Here is a 7,982-nt window from a genome sequence, read left to right as displayed (position 1 = left end):
TGCTTAAGGATAAGAATTCTGCATTCATTCTGAATTCCACTCTTCTAGAAGTTACATTTCAGTAGCAATTATAGGACCACTTATTTTGTTAACATTTTATTTGTTTGCTCCCAGGGTCTCATTTGCCAGCTTTGCCAATTCATAACAAGGATGGAACACCGGGGAGAGGAAGAAAGTCCAGCAGCAAGTTATTGATGGCTTTATCAGTATGAAATACTCACAATGCATCGCGTACATGCCTTGCGTGTAATACTGACAATAAATATGATAATAGTTGTCACACATCAGTGAGAGAAATGTTGAGCTCCCAAAGCACAAAATAAATTGCATTTCCCTTTACATATCCAGCGCAATGGATGGCACAAAGATGGTAGAACAAACCAACCATTTTGACATGTTTACAAGGCTTCTAAATCACGAAAGGGGGTTATTGCAATGGTGAAAGGATTGAGAAAATGTTCTTTTTTTCATTCAGGGCACATTCTGCTTGAAGAGTCAGACTTTTTAATTTACATTTGTTATAAGTGCCCATCAGCCTAAAGCATTCTTTTAAATCAAAGGAAAGGAAAACCTCTTTTTTTCTTGCACTGGCCTACAAACCCTAAAGACATCTGCTTTATTGTACACCAACTTCTCATCTCGAATGAAGCCAGTAATATAAGGGAAGAGCTCAGAGGTTGAACAGCCACTTTCCATGGATAAATTCCTGCTTTGACTCTAAGAGTTGTGATCATACATAATAAATTAACTTTGGATTTCATTGCCTGATGCTGCTATCCTGTGCCATTCACATTATCAGGAGTTGCAGCAACTTATCAGTATGGTGATCTTCACTATCACACTTTGAAGCATCACACAACTGCAACACTTTGACAATCCAAGGTCCTATGGCCATCCTTTCATAGTCATGCTGGAACAAAAAGGTCTTCTCCTACCTATGAAAGGATAGCAAGGAGGATGACTAAGGGTCTTTCCAGACAGGCCCTATATCCCAGTATCTGATCCCATGTTTTCTGCTTTAAACTGGATTATATGAGTCCACACTGCCAGATAATCTGGGATAAACAGAAAACCTGGGATCAGATCCTGGGATATAGGGCTTGCCTGGAAGGGCTCTAACAGATCACAGCCACCAAGAAGGCCCTCTCCTGTGTTGCAGCCAGGTGGAACTGTGAAGGTGAGGGGATAGAGAGAAGTGCCTCCCCAGCAGATCCCAAGACACAGACAGACTCATATAAGCAGATCTATGACCTACATCCAACCCATATAGGACCTACATAGTTCAGGTCCATGTGATCTACAGGATTGCCTTCTCCTGCACAGCCTGTCCTTTAGGAGACTTTGATCCTCTGAAGGATGCTTGCTTACTCCAACTAGCCAGAACCTGAGTGATGACCATCACCCAGAGGACCTTTTTCTCAGCTGACCCACAACTATGGAATGACCTGGTAGAAGAACTCCAATAGCAAATGAGGTATCAGAATTCAAAATGCAATTGAAGACTCATCTGTTCCAGCAGGCCAACCTAGTCATCTTTCAATCATGAGTTTTGATTTATTCTGTTGCTACTATATGGCAATTCTGTATCTGTGTTTGGTGCAAGTGTATACACACACACACACACACACACACACACACACACACAGAGTAGAGTCTCTCTTATCCAACGTAAACGGGTCGGCAGAATGTTGGATAAGCGAATATGTTGGATAATAAGGAGAGATTAAGGAAAAGCCTATTAAATATTAAATTAAGTTATGTTTTACAAATTAAGCACGAAAACATCATGTTATACAACAAATTTGACAGAAAAGGTAGTTCAATACGCAGTAATGTTATGTTGTAATTACTGTATTTACAAATTTAGCACCAAAATATCATGTTGTATTGCAAACATTGACTACAAAAATGCGCTGGATAATCCAGAACGTTGGATAAGCGAGTGTTGGATAAGTGAGACTCTACTGTGTGTGTGTGTATATATATATACACACACACACACACACACAATAGAGTCTCACTTATCACTTATCACTATATATATATAGTGTTTTTATCTACGTAATTTATTGTATATATTTTATGTTCATATTTTGTACCCTGCCTTGAGGTATCAGGAGAGGTGTATAATAAACAAAATTATTATTTTATTGTATGACACAGCAAACAAGATAGACATGCTGGATTTCATATCACAAAATCACAAGTCGAACACTTCCCAAGCGTTTAGGACTGTGTGATGTATTTTCGGATGATGCGCGCAGATCCCAGTAGGGTGGCCTTTTGCAGTGATTTTGTCAATGTCTATTGTTTCCAAATGCCGGCTGAGATCTTTTGGCACGGCACCCATTATTATTATTATTATTATTATTATTATTATTATTATTATTATTATTATTAACCATAAGTATTTTGTATGCCTTCAGACAGACTAAAACCCAGGGGAGCTGTTTCAGGGATCCTACACCAAATCTCCTTTTCTTATGGCTAAACATGGGGAGACCCTAACTTGCAATTCCTAGGGAGAAGGAAGATATAAATCTCTTCTCAGCTTTGCAGAAATTGAGATTTTCTTCATTTTCTAAATAGATGTGCCTCTCTGCTCTGATTGGCATAACAGTGACATACTTTGCAAGGGAGTCATAATTTTGAAAACAACTCCAAAATAAAATATCAGCCCCAATGTTCTATCTCGATATCATTCATTATCTAATTTAAAATGGAGACAAAGGATATTTTTAAAGGGGGGGGGGATGGAAGAAATGAATATTCAAGAAGGGATGCAAATGAACAGATATGGCAACTGCTTTTTCAATCAGACTTCTGCTTTGCAGATGAATAGAGATGCCAGATCAGAACACAGAGGAGCCTCTCTTGGGGATCTTAATGGCAGAGGCCTGAGGGAGGCGGTACGGCAGCGGCAGAGGCAGGAGAAGCAGCTGCGTATTGTTCTTCAGCGGCAAGCAGAGAGTCCAAGAGTAGCCCCTTGATTGACAGCGTCGAAGGCAATGCATTGATCAGGAAGCCTTGGTGTGAGGCTTTGAACATGTCTAATTATCATCCTGAAAAGCACGATGACCCAGTGGGGCTTCTGAAGCTCGGGGCAGAAAGGTGAGTAATGGGAAGGTGCCTAGGTAACATCTGTCTCTCCCCAAATGCATCGCTTTCACATTTGGAGCATGTCTCGGCTTGTTGTTGTGTGCCTTCGAGTCATTTTCGGCTTATGGCGGCCCTAAGGCAAACCTGTCACAAGCAGGAAGGTGATTTTGCAAAGTTGAATAGCATGGCTCTGACAATATTTACAAAACTAGTTCTGGTGTGCACATGCACATGTGTTTGTGGGAAAAGAGAAAACCTCTGGCAGGACAAACTTTGCTTAGAATTATAATGTAGGAAGAGACCCCAAGGGCCATCCAGTACAACTGCATTATGCTATGCAAGAATACACAATCAAAGCAATCCTGACAGATGGCTATCCAGCCTCTGTTTAAAAATTTCTCAACCACACTCCCAGGCAGCAAAATCCACTGGTTGTTGCTGCCGCTGTTGCTGTGTACCTTCGAGTGATTTCTGACCCTATGGTGACCCCAGCATGACCCTATTGCAGTGTATTCTCTGCACACCTTGTTCAGAAGGGGGTTGCTTTCTCTGAGGATGAGAGTGATTTGAGCAGGGTCACCAAGGTTGGTTCTGTGGGGCTACAAGGGGATTCAGATCCTGGTTTCCAGAGTCATAGCTCAATGCTCAAAACAATACATTGTGTTGACTCTCATAGCCTGGATATGGAATATCTTGGATATGGATAACTCTAGTGATAACGTTCACCAGAGCTTTTTCTTTTATCCAGCCTAACTTCTTTTTTTTTAACTTTCTCCAGCCATTCCTGTTCTTCAACCATGTGTCCACCAAATGTCACCTGTTCTTGGCCAGCTATACAGGAGCAGCCTCACCTTCAGCTGACATCTGCAAAACAAGAGAATCATGTAACACAAGGGTCTGATAATGTGATGTGATTTCTGTCTCTGGCTATAAAATGAGCAGGGCAGCTAGAGAGCACAGCAATGGCTGGTTCCATTTTAATGGAGCAGATATCTCATTTGCCCGATGGGTGGGATAGCTATGCTTGTTGTACAGCATTCTATTCTGAATCAGTGTTCTGTGCCTATGGGAGCAAGTTGTTTTAGATGAATGATTTCAGAGACAGAACTACATCAGATCTATATATCCACTACTGGACATCAATCAAACCCACAGAGTTTAACCAACCCAATTGTCACTCTATGAGAAAGGTATGTCAAAGGAGAAAGCAGTGAAAACAACTTTGTTCAAGACTGGTTTCATTTTATTGATTATGTGAACATCAAGGATGGACTTTGGACAATTCCATTACATCACCGGAAATTTTGGGAAGATTCATTCACAACATAATTATTATACTAGACCTTATGGTAAAAACTTTATAAAGATGTTTCTGACATGTTGGACTTTGTCAAAATCTTGAAAGTACATCTGTAACACCAACCTGTCAATCCACAAGCTTCTTGAAGTTATGTTTTAAGATATTTTCAGTAAAAAATAAAACTTTTTAAAAAATTGATTGAACAGTAACTCAATCTTTTCAGGTATGTGAGAGGAATTACAGCTCTCAAACAATGTATTTCCTGTTGTGTTTTATTTTAATTGTGATTACTGGACTGTTTTAAAACTGCCATTGGATGTATTTCACATACATTCACATAGAACCATAAGAGTACTGATTTGGAAGGGATCTCAAGGTAATCTAGACCTATCCCTATCAGTATAAGAATCCACTATTAAAACATGACTGAGAAGTAGGTGTCCTCTGCTTTAAAACTTCCTATGAAAAAGAATCAACCATCTTCTGAGACAGTTTAATTGGAATCTCCCTTCTAGTAATTTGACTTCACTGGTTCATCACTCCATCTTCTACATGACAGCCCTTCAAATATTGAAATACAGCCCTGAGATATTTGCTAAAGGGCAAATCACAAGCTGATATAGATATATGTCTGTATCTATATTACATATAATGATCTTCAACAATAATATTTATGAGTAATAATATTCTTTCCAGGATGACAATTGCACTGATTAAACCAAGTTTATGTTGTATTATTAATGTTCAGATGATTTTGTGTTCCCAACAGAAAAATAAATTCCTACAAATAATAAGATAAATACAATAAGATGAGCTAGCTCTTTAGAATCTCTCATTTCTGCATATGGTTCTAGGATTAAGAAGTTAGCATCTAATATTCTGAAGGTCCCTAACAACCCAATAGACATCCATAATAAGTCTGCACTTAAGAAATGCTCCAAAGAAGCAATTCTCAGGAAGCCTAGATATAAACATATTTATGCTAAGAACTGAGAGAAATGAAATTATGAGGATATATAATATGATCTCTCAAACTGAGCAATAAAATTGACAAGGTGTCAAGTGAACAACAGCCAGTCCCACACGTGCACATGATTACACAAACACACACACACACACACACACACACACACACATAGGGTCTAGTAAAAAAAATGTTTTGACTTCTTGTAAGACAGATTATGAATTCATTATTGATTACAGGGGTGTCAAACTCATCTTCACCGAGGGCTGCATCCTCCTTATGGCTGACTTCGAAGAACCATTTGTAATTGTAAGACTGTATAAATGTAATTATGTTGCCTGGCATTGAAAGGCTTGTGGGCCACACAAAATGAAGTAGTGCACACGTTTGCCCTCATATAATAGAGGAGGTGGTGGAAGAGAAGAAGAAGATTCATGTTGTTGTTGCGAGTTAGACTGATTAAGAAGGAGACTATCATTGTTAGTGGATACATGCCAGTTATGTCACTTCTCTTTCTTTGCACAAGTACACTGATTTGGCAATTCATGGTCTTGCAGTTGTACTTCTGTATATCCTTGGGATACAACTCCCCAACGAAATCTGATCAGCCCCTTTGCTCCTGACCTTCAGGAGAAAAAAAAACCTTAAAATGGCTTTGAGACCAAGCTTTTGATAAGTAATTGGAGCAGTGCACAAGTAACTATAAGTCAAAGTGATCGACAAATGGAACAACCCTGGATTATAATTTGGATGGCATGATTTTTTTTTGTAGTTGTGGAATTGTGATTTAAAAGGAGAAGCAAAAGGGTACACACACAAAAAAAGGGAGAAAGATTGTACAAATAAATAAATAAATAGATAGATAGATACAAAATAAATTAAGAATAAGAATATATATATATATATATATATATATATATATATATAGACTTCCATCTTTTACACAGTTACTTTAGAAGGTTTTTGATTACTTTTTTATTTCTTTATCTCTAGTGTCGGTATCTTCTTACAATCAATCTATAATAATAAATCTTATGCTTAAATTAAAACCTTCATTTGCTCTTCTTTCAAGTTGGTTTTTTTTTATCAAATCCCAGTTTGTTTTTTTGGTCTGCCATGATTTTTTTTTTTAATAAATACATCAACTTATCCATATTCATTATTTCCAACACCTTATTTATCTAGCAGTTTAGCTCAGGAGTTTCTTTCTTTTTCTAATATTTGGCATATGTCATTCTTGCTAAAGAATTTCTTTATTTTTTTACTTATCAATGTTAAGCATCCCTAAAAGAAAGTATTTTGGGTCCAGATTTATTTTAATTTGCAACATCTTTGGAATTTTTTTATTTCTTTCCAATAATTCTTTGCTTTTTTGCAGGTCTACCAATCATGGATGGCATGATTTTAATTGCTGTTTTAATAATTTATGTTTCAATTGTTTGGTTTTAATTGTAACTGTTTATTTTAATATACGTGTATATGACATCAAATTTCTGCTTGTTGTAAGGCCGCTTTGAGTCCTCTCCGGGGTGAGAAAAGCGGGGTATAACTATGGCAAATAAATAAATAAATGAACACGGAGAAGGCAGACCAGTAGTAGGATGGTCCAACTTCAGTGCCATTTTGCCTGTCTTATGCACTAAAGTCCTTTCAGTATAATAATAACCTAACAAGCTGGGGGTCTGCAAACTAGCAAGAGATATGTAAAATTGCTAACACTAACAGAAATAGAGCTTAAAGTTAAGCAAGAAAGAAAAAACACACACATCTTACCACTTTCTACTCTAAGATGTATATGTCAAATATATGGTATACTAGGGTTTTTTAAAAAAATCATAACAGCATTTAAAAAAAACAAATTTTGCTTGACAAACTACACTTCCATACAGAGATTCAGAATTAATATAGCTACAATGAATGCTGAGTGCTGCTTGCAGGGTGTTCACTTGAGTCATTACCACTTATTCTTTGTAATTTTCCTTGCCCTCAGGGTAGCCGTTTAACATAGTGACCCCCTTCCCACCTTCCCTAAATGAAGCATTTCTATTTCTATGTAAGCCTTTCAGAATGAGCCTGAGACTCGGATTGTTCCAATGCCAAAACAGACTAGCAAAACTCAAGAACCGATAATCAGTTTGTTTTAATCCAGCTGCCTACAGAATGGACAGGTGTATTGTTCACACCTCGAGAAAAGTTGAAGGCACACCACCTGAAAGGTCAAGCATGTATGTAATTAGCTGCTAGTTAAGAGTTATTCGTACTTAAGTTGTTGTGTTTTGGCTTAACCTGCCGGATAATAGATTTTTATGTCACAGGTAACAAAGGTTCCTTGCAGTTCTTCTGTGCCCCAGGCTGATTTCACTATGCGATAATGAGATGCCATTCAAACCATAATAATGGAGTTTCTAAACATCTGATTCGAATGCAATGCTGGGAATTTGATGTGCAAGGGACTTTACATATTAGCATTTCCCTGAACAGTTATTTATGTTTGATTCCAACCTGAATGATAAGCAGAATGCAAAGCTCCACTGTGGAGGATGTAACAGGGGAAGGAAAAATTAAATCTGCCTGTGACACATCCATAGGAAAAAGCAATGTAGAAGTTAATAATATCAA

General features: G+C 37.7%; 1 long non-coding RNA gene across 1 annotated transcript; it reads left to right on the top strand.

Annotated features, from left to right (window-relative positions):
- Window positions 1-2,605: 2,605 nt before the first annotated feature.
- On the top strand, window positions 2,606-4,597 carry LOC134295664 (uncharacterized). Its single transcript, XR_010002284.1, has 2 exons — window positions 2,606-3,111; window positions 3,878-4,597. It is a non-coding gene; the product is annotated as an uncharacterized LOC134295664 (long non-coding RNA).
- Window positions 4,598-7,982: the final 3,385 nt, after the last annotated feature.

This window comes from Anolis carolinensis, chromosome 1 (genome assembly GCF_035594765.1).
Source record: "Anolis carolinensis isolate JA03-04 chromosome 1, rAnoCar3.1.pri, whole genome shotgun sequence".
NCBI classification, from domain to species: domain Eukaryota; kingdom Metazoa; phylum Chordata; class Lepidosauria; order Squamata; family Dactyloidae; genus Anolis; species Anolis carolinensis.
Note: the sequence above shows the minus strand (reverse complement) of the source record. Positions and strands in the feature narration are given on the sequence as shown.